General features: G+C 38.4%; 1 long non-coding RNA gene across 1 annotated transcript; it reads right to left on the reverse strand.

The window, feature by feature from the left end:
- Positions 1 to 11,934: 11,934 nt before the first annotated feature.
- Positions 11,935 to 15,840, reverse strand: LOC113947387. The gene is made up of 2 exons (XR_003527700.1): positions 15,686 to 15,840; positions 11,935 to 12,102 (listed from the first exon to the last, which is right to left on the reverse strand). It is a non-coding gene; the product is annotated as an uncharacterized LOC113947387 (long non-coding RNA).
- Between the last annotated feature and the right edge of the window lie 7,512 nt (positions 15,841 to 23,352).

Here is a 23,352-nt window from a genome sequence, read left to right on the forward strand (position 1 = left end):
TTTTGATGCCAAATCTTTTACCTCTTTCAAACCTGCTATCATCCTAGCACTGAGTGGTATTTTCTGGGGGTTTTTAACTGTTCCTATGGGTTATAAAATAAATATGGAGGATTAAAGGTTTGAAGAAATCTCTAGCCTGCAAAATCTTTAAGAGCATTTGCCACCTAGCAACAGCAGAGAACGTGTGTTTCCTTCGAACAATCTGCAATTGTGTGATTCAGAAGAAATCTCCACAGTGTTTATAACTGCAATTGTAACTTATGTAGGAAGGGAAAATGCAGCAAAAGGCTCTGGTTACATCACTGACAAAAGGATTTCATTACCATAAGAAGTCCCTAACAGGGTGACAAATAATCAAGATCAAAAAGAATGTGTGAGACCAGCAGAAAGGGAAACAATGACGTTCCTATTATAGCTGTGGCCTTTGCAATAAATGATATGTCAGCTTTTTCATTTTGAATTGTGCTGAATAACTTAGTGATTTTAATTCATCAGCAAATGAATACTTAGATGAGAAGCTATTTTCTTTTCAAATGTGCATTTGCTAATTTAGTCATGCAATAAATACCACATTCCTTGAAAAGTGTCTTGTTATTTTTAGAGATATTGTTTATAGATGTTAATGATTTAAAGCCACAGATACTCTGTTAGTTTGCACAGATATGTGCAGAAAGTATGGTAATTATATGAGAGGAAGGGTAATTGCAACATGCATGAGCTGGCTGGCTATTAAAGTCCCATTGGCCTGCATTTTGTGATGCTAATGAAATAGTAGGGAAAAATTACACAGATGCTAATGCACATGGGTTCTACTTAGATGATTCGCATGCATAAGTCTTTACAATGTCTAAGAATATGCTTTACTGGATATCAGTTATCCCAGTTGCTCTGTTTTCTTCATGGTTTTTTTTTCAACCCCTTAAAGGAAAAAAAACAGGGGATACTTAAGGACAGTGCGTCTTTCATACCTTCCAGACCTCCGAACCATGTACACTTGTTAAGGAATTTTACCCATGTGACATTGTTAAATTAACCTGGATCTGTTTAAAGAAAAAAAAGAGCTTCTAGACTTACGTTCATGGTATTACTTAAAATTACTTATTAACAGGGTACTAAAACCCACTTTGTTTCAGTATATGTTCTTTTTAAAACATGTTTCTTGGTTAACAAACCAACTTAAGCCCAACAAAGACATTACTAATATACATTACAACAAAATACTTCTAATGTTAAAAAATAGACGGTGTGTTGTTGCTAACCTCTTACAGGCAGCTGGTAGGATTCAATTCTGTTTCTGGCAGCAGGAGAGTACATGCTGAAGTATCAGAATTGGAGCAGAAAATTGTAAGTGCAGCTGAAATGGAAGGGGAAGCAGCAAGCTATTGCCAAGGGAGCACAAGCACTTTTGAAATAAGTACATTCAGTGAGTTTATACTAAATATTAAAAGTTCCAGAAAGCATAACATAAATAACTGGAAATTTAGAACCCTCTCTTTTTCAGTCATGTTCAAAGTACTAAAAGCATTTCTTAGAATGTGATATTTGTACTGAATTGCCAGTACAAATTGCAATATCAGACATTTTTGGAAAACGTCATAATGTAGACAGGCCCTAATAGGCAAAAGTTTTGAAAGCAAAATGAGTTGTTGGGGTTAAGGAGCACATTGACAGAATGTTTTTTTGCTGTACTTACTAACAGTAGTCCTGACCTGGCAATTCTTCCACTGAGGTACATTGATGTGGTGCCAGATGAGGACTGCACACTGCATGAGGTGTGCTTGGGACACTGAATATGTTCCTCTAATAGGAATAAATTTGCAGATTACAGGTGGAAGTCTTAAAAGTCTAAGCTTTCTTGTTTCACAGTCTATTGTAGCAATCAGAATATTAAATCTAATTGTCTACTTTGGATAAGGAGAAAATAGTGTCCTAATCAAATGTTTCTTTGATTCTGCCATAAAGGATGGCAAAAGTTCTGCTTCTCTGGAGAGAAAACAAACCAATCAATAGGAGACAATTTGTGTTTTCAGAGTTCCAGGATTCATGTCAGCTATTTAGCCTGCAAGTTGCTTCAGGATTCTCAGAACTTCATTTAGTGTCTATACCTATATATGTACCCATTTTGATTTCTTACAACACTTTGTATCTTACCAGGCAACATAATTAGAAAAATATCACTCTATTTAAAACAGTGTATTTTTTGAAACTTAAAATATCACAGAGTAATATGTAATCAATAATTATATCCTGATGGAATTGCTCTGTACTCTGCCTGTCATGCTCAAATACCAATATGCATTGAGTAGGGAATCTCAGCCCTTTCAGCAGAAACTGTGCAACAACTGTATTTTATCCACCTCTCTGTCCTTCTCAAGAGTTATGATCAAGGTGCTGAGGGGATACAACAAATGATAATATTCTTTTAGCTCTAGCAGAACTTCTCCTTGACTTTGAAAGATAGATGATTACAAATCACATTTTTTAAAAAGTAGGCACAGCAGAAACAAGTCAGAAAGTGAAAATCCACGTAGATTAGTGTAACCTGGTGTCCAAGTGACATGTGTAGCATACATAACCTGATTAAAATCCCTACTCAATCAGCTTCAGATCATAGTCTTTAAATTAAATTCCCACTTCTCATTTGTGTGTTTAGCTATGGATATTTCAAGGTGGTGTCTTTCTTTTAAGAAGTCTCAGTCAGGCTTTGTCTTCATCCGGATACAAAACAGGAACTGCTGTGTTCCCCACAATTAATTCTTACCTAAGTTTAGAGAAAAAAAATATATTTAATAGGAAATTTCCAGTCTTAACATTTTACTAATGTACTTACGATTTACTGTTCTTTTTATTTCAAAATAGGACTAAAAAGTGTGATCTAGAGTAGCTCATATCATGTTTAGCAAGGTTCCTGCAGTTTTACCATTCATCCCAAACAAATGGTCCACTTATGTCCACTTAAGGATTTAAACTTACGTTTCTTTCTTCCCTCCTAATGTTCTTTTCAATATCTGAAGATGCTTTAAGACATTGCCGCCCCAAACCCTCATAATGGAAACTGTGAATTAATATTTTTGATTCCTAAATCATGCATTATTTTAGTTCTTCCTCTTAAAAGTTCCTTAAAAAGAAGTCACATATTAAATATGAGTTTCAGAGAAAGTTCAACATTCCAAGGGCACCTTATAAAAGGCATGAGCACCTGACTTCAGATGGGGATTTTGTGCGTATAGGCTGATCCCAACAGACTTAATGTGCGTGATGAAATTGTACTATAGCCATGCAGTTTGAATTAGACTGTTACTTTTATATCTCTTATCACTACTCCTTTCCAGTTAACATTCTCTTCATTTACATCCTGAGTTTATAATCCCTTAGGATATTTTTTCAGCAATTTTTCTGGAGCAAAATATTCATAAGATTAGAATCACTAGTTTGTCATATTCCTCATTTGAATACAGCAAACGTGCTTATAGTTGGTTCTGTTGTACTTGTTTGCAATCCTCTATCCAGGAAGAATAAAACCCAACAAACTGGTTTGGTACCTTACACTTCTCACATTAGGATTCCGCTGAAGGAAATTCTTTGGAAGAGTCAAAACCCTTCAGACATTGACCTGAAACTGTTCCTGTGGAAGTCAGCTGTCATCTCCTGAGTTCTCTGGGTCAGGCACAGGTCAATAAAGGGCGCTTCTGTGAATCCCCACTTACTACAGCCCAAGCTCTGTTCATGAGGGGTGGCTGTATTCTTGCGTGCTACCACCTGATAACTTTTCTTCCTTGTCCTCTGTTCAGCACTATGGATGGTCTCAATTTTTGTCAGGCTAATGTAGAAAAATTGCTAGAAGGAATTAGGCACAGGGAACATGCATCTATTGAACCTTACAATATTTATAGTCATCATGACTCTACCTTTGTCCTGTCCTTCTAGAGTGGATAGTGAGAGATATTTTATTGCTATTTATTCAGCTCTTTTTACATTTATTTCCTGTCTAATGGAATGGATGCAAATTGCAAGTGGGGGAGTGGGGAGGGGAAGAGGAGAGAGAGGAAACCCTTCCCTGCTCTCTATTTATGTCACCCTGAACAGTGCTCATCATCAAATACCTCAGTAGTTGAATTCACCTTCTAATGATGGACTCACCTTCTAATGAAGCATATTATTAGTTATGCCTCTGCTTTTCAGAGATCCAGACCCCTCTAGTCAAAGGTCAATGGCAATCTCCAAGAGAGTGGAAGTAGATTTGCTCCCAGTGAGGTAGGATATCTTCTTCTTCTCCTCCCTTGGCAATTTTGCTTCAGAAGAATTGGTTACAGATTTTCTGGGGATTTTTTTTTAAAGAGATTTTCTTTTGATCCTAAGAATGTATTGAAAGCTGATCCAACCATAATTAGTGTTCTCTTCTCTGGATTATTTATGTGAGGCTGCTGGGAGAATTGGCATATTCAATACTCTGGCTTTTACTTTCTATAGATCCCAGCCTTTGAGAGCACTCTAGGTTAGAAAAAGTAACAAATGGTATTATTGTCCCACAGGACCTCATACTACTCTAAAAAAAATAATAGGATATGCATAGTTTAGCTGAGTAGGTGTTTCAATGATTTCTAGTTGAGACATGTTGCTGTGTACACTTTTATCCCTTTCCAGTGGATGATAGACAAAATTTTGAAACTGTTAATTAAAGGGTAACTTAGAAGAGTTTTTTAGGTTGGAAAGTAAGACTTTATTAAGTTCAGCCTTGGTAGAAGACAATGCCAGGAACTATAATCACGGATAAAAAGGCTAAGTTTAGCCCACTCCTTTCAATTCTTTTGTCTGAGGTCAAACTCTTATTGTTAATAGCTGCCTCTCTTTGTGCTAAGTCATGCAGTTTAGGTTCCTATAGGCTTCCATATAAAAATGACCAGTATGATCCAACATGGACATTTCAATTCATACTTTTTCAACCATGCAGCTGTTAAACACTAACCAGTTAATCACAGCCATTCAATCTGAGAAGGCATACTTCAGCCAAATTTAATATTATTTCATGGAAGAGTTTAGTGTTTTCAGAGGCACATTTAAAATCTAAGCCTGTTGGCAAATAGAGATAGCTGAGTCTCCTCTGTTCCACAGCACTAAAGCACAGAGGACAAGCAAGGCAGGCAGGCTATGCAGGCTTATTAGACACAGCTTTCTTTTTAGAACAATTTCTCTAACACATTTTGCTAAGCTGTAAGTCGAATATAAATGGAACCTGTTGCTCTACTATAACAGTGAAAGGAACCTTCAGCTATCACCATTTCTGAACTAATACCTAAATATTTGGAGAAAGCTGTGGATCACTAAATCTGAGATTTGAACAGGAATCTGGAATCCTATAACAAACTAAGTTCTCAGATACTCTAGGAATATGAAACAATGTTCATAGGTATGTAACACATCTTAGTTCAACAAAATAAAGGGCTACTGGATTAAGCTACAATATCTAGTACTAAGTCACAAAGCTAGTAGTTCCTGAAAATGCCTTTGCATCTGAAAGACTCAGGAGCTATATATGAGTCAAAGTAAGGAAAACCTGGATGAGCAATTACATAAAACTGGAATGGTTTTTTTGCAGCAGCCTCTACTTGTGCATCATTAATACGGCCCAGACAGCTGTGATGTCTCAGTGAAGACTATAAAGAGCATTAGTCTTGTTTTCTGACAGCTTATCATATGATTTTAACAGCTTTATGCAATGGATATAATTTCTTTCATTTTTTTCAGTGTAGGCTTTTCTGGAAAATACTACAGAAAATTTTCTAAAATTTCTTATATTCTTTGTTATTTGAAAGCCAAAAATTAGGCTAACATCAGTGGTTATAGATTCCCTAGTAATTTCTTTTACTTGGTTGAATATAGAGCTTTTATCAGATTTCTACAGTGAAAATTTTCCAAAGTAAATTCAGAATTATTTTCAACAAATATTTCACAGCAAGACTGAAACATATCACAGATGGTACCATTCAAATGAATGAGTGTAGAAAATAATGCTTAAAATTGATTCATCAAATGAATTTAAATATTTATGGGAAAAATATATTCCATAATATTTTCAATAGATTTCGTATCCTCTCATGAAAAAAAATTACAATCCTACAGACTTTTCTGGTTAGGGATTGGAATGATGTTGTTAAAGAAATATGTCTTTACATCAGAAAGTATAAGCCTGCAGTGTCTAAGCTTGCCTTCCCTATTAATTTTCCCTAAATGTATTTATAAAAACCTCTTAACTTGTTTTCTTTCATCAACTAATGTGTCTAACCTGCATTACTTCCCTGTAATTATTTTCTATATTTTCTCTGTAATCATTTTCTATGTCATTTATCTCAAGGGAATTTGAATGATTGAAACAAGCAGACTCTATTTTGTCGTCATTTAATGATATCATTTTGATAATTTCTTTATTATTTACCATATAGTTTGTGGATCCTGTTATCCAGTAATGCACTCCACAGTAACCAAAAGCCTGCTGGTGAAATCTCTGTAGTTAGATTAGCTTGCTGACGTCTGTCACTTTTTCCATGAAATGAAATTTACCCATTCTATCTGAAATACTAGCTGGTGCAAAAAGATTGCTGGAGGACCAGTGTCTGTGGCACTTCCATGCCCTGCCATTGCTCTGGTAATCAGGTAGGCAGAACATCTATCACTTTTAGCAGATGAGCAGTGCTGCTGCCTTCTGAACTGAGAGACCTGAAGGGATCTTACCTGCAAAGGGCTATTCACACCCAGGGTAAATTCCCACATGCACTCTCTTGCAGTCACAACTTAACGACTTCCAGCTTGGTTTTAATGAAAACATTAATCAAGTTCTAATTATTTCTGAATTATTTTAATTCTGTTTATCAACAGGTATACTATGTTAGCTTGTAATTATCAAGTTACAAAAGCTGCTTATATCAGAAAAGCAAGGGGGTTTTTGTATATTTTTAATATGTAAAGCTCATGAGTACTTATAATTGATACTGCATCCCATTTTTCTAGTTAAACGCTGCCTGATAGCATTTCAGTGTTTACACAGTTCAACTTTTCAGTTACCTTTCGTGTCCTGATTCTGCCAAAGTATATATTTTTAAAATCTAATGTGAGCAAAACACATAGTTTTTTGTTTTAGCTAGAACTGTTAACCAGAAATAACACAGTTTGCCATTCCTTTCAAATGTATTTCTCAGGCTGCAATGTGGTCTGTGCAGTTAAAAATGTGGCAATAAAACAAATAGTCTTATAAATTCATGTACAAGATGTTCCAAGAATGCAGTCAGAAGAGAAGGAGACAAAGAGGACTGGTGAAGGATAAAACACTGTGCAGGCTCATTTGCAGTTCTACAGTGAACGCCTTTATGTGGCTGGTGCCTTTCCTTTCCCCCTCCTTCTCAAAAGCAAGAGACTTCCAAGAGAGACTGAACTTTAAATTCGTTTTGGCATTTGTTACTAGGAGGAATTTACTAGTAGCTACAGAAAAAAGAGTTAGTGATTTAGGACCAACTTTGACATATTAGCTTTTCCTTTAACTCCTTAAAGACAAGACTTATTTTACAACATAACTAGATATTTTTTCTTTCTCTAGTTTGCAAACTGAGTTAAGGGAACATAAAGAGTTACATTTAGTTGGACTTCCACAGCAAATCTGTAGCTAAGCCAGAAACAGATGCCTAGGTTCTTCTGTCCTCTGCTCTAACCATGAGACTCACTATGTGTTTTTGCCATACATATGTGATAGCTCATGGTTTTTGAACCAATAGCATTCTGGATAGTTAGGAAGCTGCTCAAGTAGAAGCTGAGTCATTGGTAGATTGTATTTTTATCTGGTGTCATCTCACCATCCACTCTACCCAGAATCAGTTTGGCTGTATATTCCTTGCAGACCGTTTTTTTGCTTCTACTCCATTCCTGCCAGAAAGCATTTCTAAGCTTCTCTGCAATATGCTCCACTACTTATGCAAATCTCTTAAGATATTATAATATACTGCTTAAGTGAAGCTAGCAGCCTAAGAGCTACATGAGATGCAGTTAGGCTTCATTTATATCTAGAATATAATTCTGATTATAGAGGCAAAATACACCAAACACTGCATACACACAAAGATAGTACATGTGTAGTACATGTCTCCTTAATAGGCATATTCATTATAGTAAAGCCCAAGGATGCTTTGGGTTACTTTCACACTGACTGTTATTACTATTAATGCAGTGAGAAACGATACCAGCCATAAAATTTGAGAAGTTTTCAGTTCCAGGACATTTAATAAAGTTTCATAATTACAAAACAGAAGGTTCTCTGCAGTCAGATAACAGCAAGGAAAGAAGTATAGAGGCTGAGTTCTGGCAGGGTTTTTTAGTTGTCAAGCAAATTGGAAAGTTGACTAATATAACAGTTACCCTTTGTTGTAACACAGTGCTAAATGGAAGAGCACCCTTCAAACACTGGTATTGTTGAATCTCACGGGGAACCACTCCAATCCTTGTATAAAAAAATGAAGAAGCTTTAACACCCTAAACCAAAGGAAAGCCAGAGATACTTTAAAAAAAAGTATTTAACTGTTTCTCTCTAAAACAAACCCAGAACATTGGCTTTCCACCAAGCAATTCAACAAATGTAGAGGAGAAGCAAGATAAACTGCCCTGGGAACTCTGACTCATGGTGTCAGTCGTCCTCCTTGTTGCAAAGGGGAAACAGTTTGCACCACCACCCTTTTTCCTGGCACAGCCTGTTTCCTCCTCTCCTGTTCCAGGACACAGCCCAGCCTGCTGACCCATGAGCCTGTGGTGTTTTATGTACTCTGCCCACCACAGAAAAAGGATAAATCAGTCCACCAATAGCCCTTTGCAGGTAAAATCCCCTCAGGTCTCACTTCAAAAGGCAGCAGCACTGCTCATCAGCTCCTTGCTGTCATGACAGCAGGTACTTGCTCTTCTATGCAGACATTCAAAAGGGCTCACAAAAGGGCTTCAAATATTCGTGCAAATGTTTGTTGACATTTTTAACTTCATAAAATGAAATGTTACTGGTCTGACTAATACTCTAGTGAATTTACTATTACTTTTTGGTATATTTTCAGCAATTTCAGCATGGTGAGAACTTCTATTGCTCAGTTTATCTCAAATACACTTTTTTGCCAAAAAAGGTGTACCTACTGCTTAAATGCATCATGTACTGTTGCTGAGTCTAAGTGTGCGGACAAGGTTTCGTGCTAGCCCTCCCAAATCTGACCTTCAGTTCTGGTTTACTGGTCTCTTACCACTCACAGAAAAAATTAAATTGAAGGGTACCCTCTCAGTTCTGCTGTAATTAATTTGCAGGAAAAGCATCATGAGTTCAGCTACTGATATGGTACTGGTCCTTTGCAGCACAAACTTCACCATCAGCCCTCCTTCCAGGTCATACAACCTATATTCAGACCAGTAGTAGATCTCTTATTTTCATCCCTGGTTTGATAAGTTTTGGGAGTTGGACTCAGTGATATTTATGGGTCCCTTTCAACTCAAGATATTCTATGAGTCTAAGCTGAACCTCTATCTCTGCAAATTGCATCCCTCTCTTCTTGTTTTCCACAAACTTAGAGCACTGGGAAAAGTACTACAGGTACACCTAGATCCTGTGTTTCTCTGGAATAGCACTCTCCTTACAAAACTACTTTCAAATACAGCATAACTGTCCTCCAGTTTCTTGCCCTGGAAAGAGTCTACCCCGCTCCCTCCTTCTTCTGCCCTGCTCCATCAGGAGTCCTTCCAAGTGAGATCTATCTTTCTGCTCTCCTATCTGCTGGTTTATGTACTCAGTCAAACTGGGGACAGATCAAATGGTGATGGCAATCTCCTCCAGCAAATATCTACATACTGCCTGTGCACCTCAGCACTAGACTACAGCAAAACCCAGTGTGACTGGGTTTCCAACCGACAGACTGAGACTGGTACAAGACGGATGGCTTCATTAATCAGAATATTTTACTGTAAGCCAGTGTATTAGTGCTTTCTTTTTTTTGCAACAGCTAGTTGAGGATTATTGCAACAGCTAGTTTCAGGATTCAGAAGTGTTGCTTTAAATATATAAATCTCTAGCTGGCCCATAACTTATTTTCATGAGCCTGTATTTTCTCCTATACTATGCTACCTCTCAACTATCACATTCAAGGTAGAGACTTTTAGCTGAAGGATCTAATGGCAGTGCTCTTTGTGCCTTTATTATATGTTTGGAAGGGGATTTCCAAGCATGGTAGAAATTGCTATTAGTTCCATCGTTGTATTATGGTTCCTTTCTATCTGTGTGTACATACTAAAAGAGTCAACAAACAATGAATCAATTCCTTCAGTAATATTCCATTGCTGTTATCTTTACAAAGAGTTGGTATCAATGATAGTCTTCAAAACTCAGAATTTTATTCTTATTTGTGTTGTTACTTGAGAAGGGGAAAACCTCCTTTCATTGTTTTTTTTAAATCCTACTTTTTTCCAGCTTATGCATATTGTGGACAGGTGATTAATATACTATGGGTATGGCAATGACTTCACAGTTACTGCTTCCCAGTTTATGTTGTAAAACTTATGACTGCTCCATAAAAATATCTTGTAAGTTTTTCTCTTATGGGGAATTTTCATTAGAAACTACTCTATAAATTCAGCATGAACATTAAAGGAAAAATTCGTGAAAGTTGAGCACACTATAAGCTGAACTTGGCAGCTGCACTGGGTAATATATGTGACAGAAGAATGGAAACAGAAAAATTAATAGGCAATGGATATGAATATGAACTATGTCAGAGTTGTTCTAAATCACTAATGTTTAACAAAAGATTTACTCTCCAAAGATAACATTTAAATTATTGGATTTTCATCACTTAGTATAAACTATCATTCCTTTGAATATCTTTTTGAAAAAAGGTGAAAAATATCAGATTTATGTTCCTGAAACACCTATCTAGAAGTGCATTTCTTTCTCAGTGTAGGTCAGGGTAGTAACATTGTACACGTTTTCTTAATAGAAGATATCTAGGCCAAAAAAAATTCATTATTTCTTAGGAGATTACAAGGGTGGATGACTTGAATTGAAGCAGCTTAGTTTGCAATCCTTTTCTTTTCTTAGTTCAAATTACTCTGAGATGGGGAGTCTCCCCCATCATTAAACTGATAACAGTGCACTTGGGGGCCATGGGCAATGGCACAAGCAACCTTCCTGGAAAGTCCAGACTGCTGAGAAGAATGGGATTACAAGTTACATCTGAGGTAGCAAGGAAACGAGAAGGGACAAGTTAATTTCAAGACAAAATTATGAGATTTTACATTTCTCAACTGAAATTTGCTAATTGAAAAAGTATAAAACAGTATTTTGGCTTTTGGTTATCATCCATTTTTTAATGATAGAATTCCCAAGAACTGCAAATTCTCAGTTTTAATAAATGCTACTAGAAACAGCTACCTAAGACCTTCCTCTCATTCAGGCTTCAGCTCTACAGGTCACAGGGGCACAACAGTAATAGCTTTCTGAATCGCTCAATTGCTAGGGCTGTTTCAGAAGATTTATTTCAGATTTGTGAAAGTTCTGGGTCCTGAGCAGCTCAGCTGCCCTGTGAGTCCTATGCCAATGCCACAGGGATTGGGATGGTGTAGGAACTTAGTCTGAAATAAAATGGCAGGTCACTGTGCAAAGTAGTCAATTAAAATTTAGGTGATCTATATTCCAGTTTTGTTTTCTGATGCTTGGATGCTTGCTGGCTTCCTAAGCCTGTAATTCATTTATAGAAAGAGAAATTTCATATCTGTGACTGTGACAGCCCACATGCCTTGTCTATTGGAGCAAGCTAGCAGTACTCCATATAAAGCAGTTCCCCGAGGGGCCCAGAACATTTAGGATCGGTGCCTTGGCAAAAAAGTGCTCTCATTGCTATAAGCAAAAGAATCCCATCACAATAATTTTTCTGTTCAGAATATTTTTCTTTGCAATACAGCTTTCTTCATTTTCTCCAAAGGCCTTCCAGTTTCTACATTTTCCTGTGCTGGCATACTTAGGACTCTGTTATTCCAGAGCATTTGCATTTTGGTGTGGGGATAGTGCATCCTTCTTTTCACACAGTAACAGAGCAAAACCTGCAATATGAAATAAGAAAAGCTTTAATAGATATGAATAAAATCCTATTCTGAAGAATTTTACCTCTGAGCTGTGTGTTACTACTTAACAAGCTTGTGAATTCAAGTTTGATTGATAGGGTATGTTATTCTGTAAATTTGAGAGTTTAAAACAAACCGTGACATTAGAAACTGGCACAGTTTGTTAGGTGAGAAATGTTACCTTTGTTTGCATGTTTAGGGGGATTATTGGTTGATTGGTTTAATTTTACACTGACTATTCTTGCCACTTTTCTAAGTGCTAGTGTCCAACAGCATTTTATTTTCCAGGCATTTTGGACTTGGTCACTTCATTACTTGAAATTTCCTGGTGTTTTATCAGAGCATAATTTGCTACTGGCAGATTATTCTCCTCAAGTCCACAAAACAAATTCCATTCACTCCCTATGCTCTCATTCCCCTTTATTTACCCCATGTAAGTGGTTATGTGGATCTGAGGAGATCCTCAGAACAAGAGATAACAGAGCATGGGGGAACAGAATATGAATTAATCAGACCTTACAACAAGCAGCCAGGTATTACCTTATTTTTTTATTTCAAAAATATTTCTTGGTACGATCTAAGATGCTGGAGATGACACCAGATATTTCAAATTTCCAGGGAATGAGTCCATATATATTTTTCAAATTCGCTTCACCTGGTCAGAGGCCCAAGACTCATCATGTAAAGGGGCCAGAGGTTTTATTACAATGAATATCTAGTCCTAGTTGTCATTTACATTAAACACAAACATCTTGATCTCTTTATACTTGGGAGATTAAAGAGTAAATAAACTATCCAAAGATGAGATATTCAGCATTGTTATGACAGAGAGAGGACTCAAACACAGGTCTCTGAGAATAAGACACTGGGACACTTAGGAGAAGCACAACTTTTTCCAAGCACTCATAATTTATGCATTTAGATAGTTATCTCTTCCCCTGATGACTGATACTGCTGATAGTTAAATGGATGACATAACTATTCAAAGTACCAGGAAAAGCAAGTGTTAAATCACTCATCACTAATGAGACTGGTACTGCTCTTGTCCCAGTACTAATGAACTAGAGGTACATTAAGCTGGAATGCCTGCAGGAACTGCTCAGCTAAGAGAATTCCAGTGGCCCTCCATTCCCTGTTCATTGCTGCTGACCTGTATTCAGATTTTGCCTCCAACTTGAGTAGTCTGAAGGGCTGCCATCTTTCGGAATACGGGAAGTGCAATATTTATGCTGCAACTGATCAATTTTAGCTGCACTATTGCCTCGTGTCCTCACTGCTCTGGGTTACGCCACTGCAGTTGCACTGAACTTAGCATACAGCCTCCTCTGTGGCACATTCCACGTGATTTTAGAAAGCTTTCTCAGGATTTAGGAGACTGTGGGTTAAATCCCCCAGAACATACTGCTGTTTTCTTCTGAAACTGGGAATAGGAATGAAACTGTGATTTTCTCATAGGGCAGAGCAGCTTCAGATTTTGGAAATCTGCCATAAGGTCTATGCAGCAGCTGTTGGGAAGTAGGGGGAATGGTAGAGAGCTGGGAACTGAGATCAACAGCTGCAGAATTATTCTTTACAGCTGTCTTATGTTCTTTTCCTTTGATATGCCTCTTTTGTTTTTGTAATATGTGAGAAGAGTTTCTTAGGACAAACCTCTTTTTCTGGGTCTGTGATGGAGTCAGCATCCCTGAGTGACGAAAAGGTTCCCTGCTTTGCTGTAATGAGGTGTCTGGAGAGCACTTCCTCTGAGTTGAGAAAAAACAACATATTTTCTGTGGAAAAGATGTGCAAAAAAAAAATCTGTTGCACTTTTTGAAGTCCCCTTGGTAGATGATGCTATTGAGGAAGACTGCAGGGAGACAGTGATGGAGCCTATACGTCCTTTCTGTGTGCCACCTCTAATCTCTTCTCAAAGTACCAAAACCATATCGGGTTACACAGGAATACAATAGTAACTCATCGTGGTGGGTATTTGAGGAAAGTCTTTAATTTGCACCAGCAGAGGTTCAGATTGGATATTATTAAAAAACCCCGACTCTGAAACACTAGTTAGGCATTGGAATAAGTTGCTCGGGGAGGTGGCGGAGTCACTGTCTCTGGAAGTGTTCAAGAGGTGTCTGGATGTGGCACTTGAGGCCATGGTTTAGGCATGATTATGGTCGTGCTGGTTTGATGGTTGGACTAGGTGATCTTGAAAGTCTCTTCCAACTTTTATGATTCTGTGATTCTGTATTTGATAGTGTAGTTTGAACTGTTGGTTGAGCATTAAAAACTCTGAACTTAACAGGAACAACTGAAATGATGTGATGACCTTTAGATGGAAGGAAAGAGGATAACTGCAAAAAATATCAGATAATGTTTTAAGCAGGAACTCTGTAAGCTTTAGGTGTACATTCACAGTTCCCTCAGATAAATAATTCTCTACTGAATCTCTCAACACATGTTATTCTTCACACACATTATTATTCAACAATCCAATTCCGGCCTTTTGTCATATTTCAACCCTTCAGTCTTACTTATGACATGTTGAAAAGTGATACTTTTCCTACAGGAGGTGGCTGAAAATTTGCATTCAGGATTTAATTCAATTACTCGGAAGCCTCTCTAGGAGTAAGCGCTCATCATACTTCTTTCAAATGTTCCTAGTTGTCAGAAAACAGAAGGAATTTCCATGTCAGGTTTTTTTGGAGGATGTCCGGTCTCTGGAATGCTCAAGTGGTCTTTCTCCTAAAATCAGAAGGGGGTCGCAGCTCGCTTTCCAGTAAACTTTTATTTGATGTGATAGTTTATGGGAGTGAAAACATCAGTGACACAGTAAAACCCCCAGAGGCTGAAGGTCTGCTTTATTTATAGGATGTTGAGACTGTTATGAAACTTCCATACAGCACTAGCAAAGCTACTACTTAGGGATAAAAAAAAAATATAGAAGCCATATGGGCTGGTTTGTTTCATGTTTTTGCCCTTCCCACAGTACTCACTTAATGTGCAATAAAGCATACTAGACTTCAAATAACATTAAGTATTTTCTGTTCATATAGCTTGACGTGAAGCCTTTGAAAGGTTTCTTTTTTTGTGTGCCACTTCCCTAACTGGGTAACAAATACATAAATAAAAGTGTGAGGGAACATCAGACTTCAATAGCCAATGGCTCAAATACAATTCCACACCCATGACTATATTACAAGCCTGTAATTCAGGATAGCCACAGAATAACAGAAAATTATATTTTTCTTAGGCTTTGTCTTTAGATTTTTTTAAAAAAGATTTAATTTCATCAAGGCTGAACTACAGCCTAAAGAAGGTTATAGTCAATGACTGGATCTGTCGGTGTTGCCTGGCAAAACTTATGTCAGTACCATTTCACCAAATGGTTCAATCTTCCCCACATCCTTCTGAGAAGTTAATGAAAAATCTATGTCCCTTACAATTAAGGATGGAGTGTGCCCGTGGTGAGAAAGATTCTTATGCCAGCAGAGAGTGCTGGTCCTCATGGGGTCTCATCAGCCTTTACAGACTTGAGTGCATCAGAAGCTGCCTGTCTTTTGACATTGTCCTTAAAACCTACCTCTGGTTAGCTAAGCCCAGGCAGATGATGGCTCAATCAGAATGTGTTGTCATTAACGATGGAGTTAGATCAGAATTATAGTTTTGAAATGATTCTCCTGATTATGCTCATTTACTGTGCTTTTGTTTGCATCACAGAGAGGTCTTCGACATAGCTGGATGAGGTCTTCCTAAAAAAAAGGAAGATCACTAAAGAAACCCCCTTCCTTTTTAATGAAAGTCAACCCAACATTTGGTTTCATCAAACAGTATGCTTCAGGACTGCACTAAGTATGCTCCAGCCACTCCTGGGCTATTAGTACAGTCCTGGCTATCAGGCGACCGGACAAAAGCTGAAACACATTGAGTGTCAATGTTGGATCAATACTGCAACCTCAGATTGCAATCTGCAAAGTTGGATTCGTTCCACCCACATCACACAATTTGCTAATGTAGACATTGCCTTAGCAGGAAAGAACTGGGGAGACTTTTATTTTTTAGAGGTCAGAGGGAAATGCCTTTTGGGTGGCAAAGTCCTGTGTTCAGAGCTCATTGTTCTAGTCATCATGCTTCCTGCATTCACATAATAGGTTTTGAAATCAAAAGGGGATTTTGGATGCAGTAAACTGGGAGGACAGTTCTACAGTCTTGAGATGGCCAAAAGACTGAAACTACTCGTCTTTAATGAGGCTGTGATTAAGTCATAATGTCTACAGGCACATGCTTTCAGACTGGATGCTGGGAACTTGTAAAAGAGGTGCAAATTAAAATTTTGTTTTGTAAAGTGGGTCACTGCCAGTGCATGTTTGCACCTGCTCATCTTTGCTGTGAAACATTGTCTTTGCTTGGAAACTACAGCACAACTGACCTTCCAGAATGGTATAAAACCCTACCTTCTGGGTTGCAATGTTACCATTATTATCATCTTCGTGTTTCCCTCCTTGACAAAGTTTTAAGTAAATAGCTGAGTTTGGCACCGACCTTGTGTCCTTTCAGTTTTGATTTTCCCTTCTGCTGTGATTTGGTTTGGCTTCTCCGCTGTCACACTTCAAAGCCAGGGATGGGCCCCAAGAAAATCATATCAATGGGGAAGGAATGTGATGGGACATGGGTATTTAGCAGAAAATCATGCTGTTGTCCCCACTGGTATTCAGGCCACCCCCAACAGAATAAAGGGACAGCTGGATATGTGCAGCAGTTATTTTTGGCTTCTGGAACAATCAGTTTGGATTAGAAGAAGCTAGGTGCAAATTAAAGAGACCTATAGCTGTCTTAAATTGTCAAGGATTAATGACTTGTCAGCTAGCCCTAAAAAGAGGGACCAGGAAGATGGAGGATGATCTGCTTTAACAGAATTTGTGAGCTGCATTGTCGCCAGCATTTGCTCAGAAGAAACATTCAGACACGTCATGTTTACAGCAGCTGCTCTGAAGTCTGAGCAATCAAAACACAGATTTCTCCCAACACTCTGAAACCGAAGCAGGCCACACTGAATCTCCCATGCGCAGATGAAAACTCCCAGCTATTATTTTCTGTTTATTTAGCGTGCCTGTGGAATAGACCGTGACCGGTGATTTCCAGTCCATCCCGCTGTGCCTGTGTGGGCAGAGGCACTACAGCTCTCTTGCAGTGGTGGGAGGCAGCCAGGCTGTCTGCAAAGGCAATGCTGAATTCAGTGGTGGGTCTATTGCTCAAGAGAGCTTGTGCTGCCCATAGCAAAAGAGTCAAGACTTCCAGCCCACAGTGCTGAGTGGGATATTGTTTTCTGTAGTAATCCTTCCCCAGGATGAGTGACAAGGAAGAGACTGAACTTGCAGTGTGATCCTGCTTCTGGCTATTGGAAATTTTTGAAGAGATTGTGATGGTGATCACTTATATGCAGGGTGATTTAAAGTAGCGTCTCTTTTTTAAAAATGCAGAGCCACCACTCTGGTGACAATGGATGCAAGATCCACTTGGGTGTAGTAAAAGAGGATAAGAGCTCATTTGGTCTTAATCCAGTCCAGCTAGAGAAAGAAGTACAATGAAATCAAGCATTTCAAAACATAATTATGGCAGAGACAAACTGTGCCCAAAGGACAAATTCTAGACCAAAATTTCAAACCCTGTCTGTTTATGTGCACTCAGGAATGATTTCACATTAAAGCAAATCTACTATTTAATGGCTGAATCAGAAGACAGTGGGATTTTCTCTGTAGAGAGCTGTACGGATTTTTCTCTGGAGAAGCAAGGCCTTGCATGATTGGCATCAAGTGGAAACCAGGAGAGCTGCATGACCAAGGGTCATAAGAAGTGGGATTTCTTCTCCAGATGAGCCTGATTGTGCTGAAAAGTACTAACAGGCTGTAGCAGAGCAGTGGGCTAAAAACCAAATTTCCCGTTACAGCTTTTGCAGGGCTGCAACAGGTAGCTCCCACCCTGATAGAGTGAAATTAAAGGGCATGTTTCAGACTTTGGGGATGTAAACAGAGCTTGATGAGCTGCATTTTACAAATTCTCTGTTTCCTTCAGATGTGTGAGTAACTAGGCTGACATCTTCAAGCCATTAAGAGCCCCAGACTGGTCTGTGGGCCATGGGTAAGGTCCTTTGCCCTTTGCTAGCAGCTTAGTCTCAGTTTCATATGACTGCAAAGACACTGCAGTTTGAAAAATCTTAATGAACTCGTTCCTTGAACTGGAATATCCACTACCCAGTCTAGTTTCCTAATAACTAATGACCCTCTTATCTGGATTACTTTCCTAAGACAAATTTTCAAATGCAAACTTATCATTGTTTTTTCTGCTTCTGTTGATTCGCTCAGCCCTGCTCACAGGCCTGCAGGGTTACAGACCCTCTCTGATCATATGCTAATGAGTCATTAATACTGACTGTCTCTTAATGTGAATAAAGCACCCCTTCTTAGTCAGCCTTTGTCCAAATAAAGAAGTCTATTCTGATAACAAAAATGTTAAAACCAGCCAAGAATCAGGGAGATAAAATTAGAACAGCTCTTCTTCAGGGCTGCCAGGAGCAGGACTCAGATCACTTTGCTGCAGCCTGGTTGGTCCTCCCTGCCACTGGCCCTTGTCTCATTTAAGCCTACATTTTCACTAAATTACACTTTGAGTCTAAGATGGGGTAACTGTGTTCAGTCAGATTTTAGTGTCTTTAGATGGCCAAGAACAAAAGGTCAACACTGTTACTAGCTGTGCGGCTTTCCTGACGTGACTTTTCACCATAAACTTGGCACAAGGTCATTTTAAGATGTCTTTTGCACTTTTGTTAGCAAAGGGGAATTACCCATTCACTTCTAGACAAGATTAAATAGCTGACAACAGCTACAGGTTAAATATTAAGCCATTGGTCCTTCATTTCAAGTAAGAAATTGCAGCTGTCTTCAAAAACACTTGAAAGTTCGGGCCACATCTTGGAACTGGTACAAGGAAGGGCCACTTCTAATTAGCACAGGAGAACTGTAGGGATTTTGAGTCAGACTCTGTTGTTCAGGACCTTAATACAACTTTGCAAGACTAATAAAGGCCATATTTGAAAAAGCTATCTTTTTCAAGAACAACCAGTGTTTGCTTGTATTATATTCAGCAGGTCTGAAGATAAAATCAAATGAGATGGCCGAGCTGACTTCTCAGCTTGCTATTCTAAAAAATAATTCTCTCACTTTTTTTTTTTTCCTGTGTTAATTTCTACCACTTCCATGAGATGAGCTGCACCTTGAACGATAGCACCAAGGGAGCCCAGGGAAGTGCTGGGGACCAGTGGGGTAAGAGTAAGAAGGAGGATGCCAGTGACAAAAAAGGAGGAGGAAAAGATGGAGAAAGACTGCTCCTTTTAGGAGGAAGAAGAGGGAGAAGGACTGATGGGTTAGTTCTGCCTATTTGGTCTGACTGGACCCCTGGGATCCTACAACAGATTTGCAATAGATTCGCAATACCCTAAAGGTTCCACAGTCCAAGCATTTAGACATAGGTTTAATAAAATGTTTAGGCTCATGTATTTTTTTCCTAAACTTGTAATTTCCCTTTTTATTTGCTTTTCAAATAGTTTGATAATAGCTAGGATCTATATCTCATTGTGTTTGGATCTGTGGAATTATGATAGCAGTGATAATTTTGAAAGTACGAACCAAGTTCAAGTCCCCAGTTTGCTCACAACTTGCAGTAATAGCTACCACAGGGGGTAAAAAGCTGCCTTCATTTCAGACAGGAACTGTGTGCCTCCAGAGTGCACAATTTTGGCATCTTTTCCAGAATGTTACTGAATTTGATATTTGTACTCTAAAATGCACCAGCTCGTTACATTTGGCCACCATCCATTTCTCATTACTTTGGATGGTCAGGACATGCTTGCAGCTCAGTTTTCCTTCCTGGTTTTCCTCACATGGTTTTCAAGGCTGCCTGAATTATGGCGCATGATGCCTGAACTGCTAAACCTTTACCTAAATAAAAGCACATGCCCTCATTTACTATCCAGCCATAGTGTGCTCTAGCTTAGCTCTTGAAAACTGCTTGAGGATGTGGTTCAGAGTAGAGGCAAGAGCAGCCCACATTTCTAAAGGTGGTCATGACCCATGTTCTACATGCTGTGTGGCTTGAATAAATCAGGGAGAAACAGAGGCTAAAAGCTGGCAGTCTATAGCTTCATAGAAATAAGGATTTATTTTTTAATTGCACCAAACATGTGATGGTTCCTAATTCACAAAGCTTCAAAGTAAAACACATCACCTTATTAGAGTTGAGTTTAAAATTGTCTTGAAAGGAACTGGAAAAGCTTAAGTGTCCTAGGATGGTCAAGAAACCATTAAAGAAGGTGAAATGCCTCAGCTCATTTTTGTGTTCTCCTCCCAAAACACAGGTTGACTGTGTGAGTCCTTCTAGTTCCCTTCAGTTCAAACTAAAAAAGATGCTTTCCACATACCTACTTAAACTTGCTCTAAGATGAGGAGGGAACTTCACAGAGAGGAGATGCCTATATAATGGTCACTTAAAAGCTTTTCCTTTCTGCAACTCAGCTGCTAGTTGCTCCTGCCTGGCTGAACAGTACACAGTTGTATGACGGGGTGGTAAGGGCAACAGTGGGTCAGGCCTGGAAGAAAGGTCTGTGCTAAAGGTCAGATGTAGGTGTGTTTCAGTGGTGCTGCAGGCTTAGTGCAGTGGGCAAAAACTAAATTCTCACTACTCTAGTGTTTTATAAGCAGTATCTTGTGCTGCTTTGCTTTCGATAGCAGGTACTTGGCTATTAATGTGAAGTTTCTATGAGGCCTCTCTTCTGTTGCATTTTGTAGACACCAGTGCAAGTCTGATTAACTGTGACACATGATTGCAGATTCAGTCCTCTTCCCAAATGCTGAGAAGTGTCCTGTAATATTTGCTGGTCACATTTGCCTAGGTTTGGGGTTGGTGATCACAGCTCTGGGACCGCTTTTTTTGTAAGTAATACTCTAATTCATTTAATAATGCAAATGTGGTCCCAGCAGTGCAGTTTTACTGCATAATGACTAATCTCTGTCACAGCAGGATGCCGAGAATGAGTTTCTCTGGGAAGCTGTGGGTATGCATAATGAACAACTATCCCTAATAAAGTCTTTTTAATCAGGACTGTTTCTCAGATCAACTGAGTTAAATGAGTTTGCACTTTGTAAACACAAGGATTGAAGTCTCCGACTCGGACAAAACACCACATCTACTCTGAACTCAGTGAACATTCAAACACATTGACATCCTGCCCCTAAGAGCTAACTCTTATGCTCATATGTGGACAGAAAAGTCCATGTCACACTATACTGCCTCCAGTTAATGTACGCAGAGTACCTGATGCTGCTTTTTGTGTACGCATTTCAGTTTCCTTCTAACAATCTATGAATACAAGTCACAGCCAAGGACTCCGTCAGAATATTTCAAGTAAATTTGAAAAAAAAAAGACATATCTTTCAAAGATGCAAGTTTCCTGGGCATTTGAAGGAAGTTGGTGAGAAAGGAAAGAGATATAACTTCAGGAAAGCTACATCATGAATTCATATCTTATCAGATGCCAGGGAGCCCAGTTTTCCATCAGTGTGTCCGCATTGATTGCATCTCAGCAGGGAGATCCCTCTGAAAGCAAGTAGGACTCCTAAGGTCTGCTGTTCACAGGACTACGCGTTTAATAGAAACAGCTCTGCTTCCAGTTTGGGATTCATACAAATATGACCATGAGAAAAATCTGTCTTGGGAGTCTGGACCATTGCAATTCTTATTAAGTAATTAAAAATCACTTCAGCAACACATTTTGTGTTTTGGAGGCTATATTCCCTCAAGGACTTGCATTTGAATGTCACAGCATAATAATTAGACATGAGAATAAGTAAGTAAAATGCCAACTTTGCCCTTGATGGCCATCTTGTGTATAATCTTTATAAATACCTACATACTTGTATTATACTTAAAGTATAAGTATAATACAGGTCTAACAGACTGATCTTTTATTCATAGGATCACGACCAAGGAAATTAATCTGTGCTTCTTAATATGACTATTGACTCAACAAGATTTTGCAGGCTTACCCCAAATTCAGGTACATCTTTTCCTTATTTCTTTTGTTAAAGAGAAGGCAAGTCTACCTTATGCTCCACTAAGAATGCTAATCTAAATTCTCAGTACAGACAGACTCAGGAGAGTAAGATACTCTTTTTGCTTTACTGTTTCTTTGTTGACTACAGAGGTCAAAGCAGCCAGTCATAAAAATTCAGAGGTTATTGTGGTTAAAATCACTTTGTAAAAGAGGCTGGAAACATCTTCTTAAGTTTTTCTTATGCTTTTAAGCCTTTTTTTTTTTTTTTACTACATACCTAATGAAGAAAAAAGAGAAGTTATTTTCTTTTCAAAGATGCAAAGTAGATATGCTAATAATTTCTGCTTATTTCTAGCATCATTTGCAAATACTGTCCCCCTAGAATTTCACACCAAAGAGGTTTTGTAAAAATCTAAGCCTCTAAATTTCATATCTTAATTTTTTATCACATGCAATGTATCTGGCAGAAGGAAAGCCCATAGCCCAGCCAGGATGTCACACCAACTGCAGTTTTACTATATAAGCACAGGAGCTGCTGCTCCACTTTGTGGTGGAAACCCCAGTCTTCTCATGGAAATCTAGCATAGAAAATCTATTTCTTCTGTTAAAAGCAGGAGTTTGCTTTTATTTTCTGGATATGATAATATGATTAATTTTTCCTTACATACTTGTCCAGTTAAAATTGTAACTATTACAAATCCATATCTGGCTTCTGTGCTTTTAGAGTTTCACAAGTCAAGTCATCACTACGATGGGAAACTTGGGATGATTCTGTTGAAGGGCTGATAAAAAAGTGTCTAAATGTTGTTACACACAAGGTCATAAATTAAAACTAAGGGTTTGAGGTTCTTCCTTCTAATGTTTCGTGGGAAGTGTAAGCCTGAGGACTGTTTCAGAAGGCCAGACCTTTATGCTTGGCTTTTTGACCAAGTGTTCTGCACCTTGATCTCCTTCCTGTCATTCTATGTGACAGCGTATATGAGAACTACAGCAATGTCTCACCTAATATGATGTTCTGTCAGCAAGCAACAAGGAAATCTGGGAGGGACTACAAAGTAAGGCTGAGAAAAAAATTCATTATAGATTAAAATCCTAGGTGTTTTGGCTTGTTGGAAAATTTGAAGTGGAATGTTCATGAGAGGAAA

This window comes from Corapipo altera, unplaced genomic scaffold, assembly GCF_003945725.1.
Source record: "Corapipo altera isolate COAL_440 unplaced genomic scaffold, ASM394572v1 24b, whole genome shotgun sequence".
NCBI classification, from domain to species: domain Eukaryota; kingdom Metazoa; phylum Chordata; class Aves; order Passeriformes; family Pipridae; genus Corapipo; species Corapipo altera.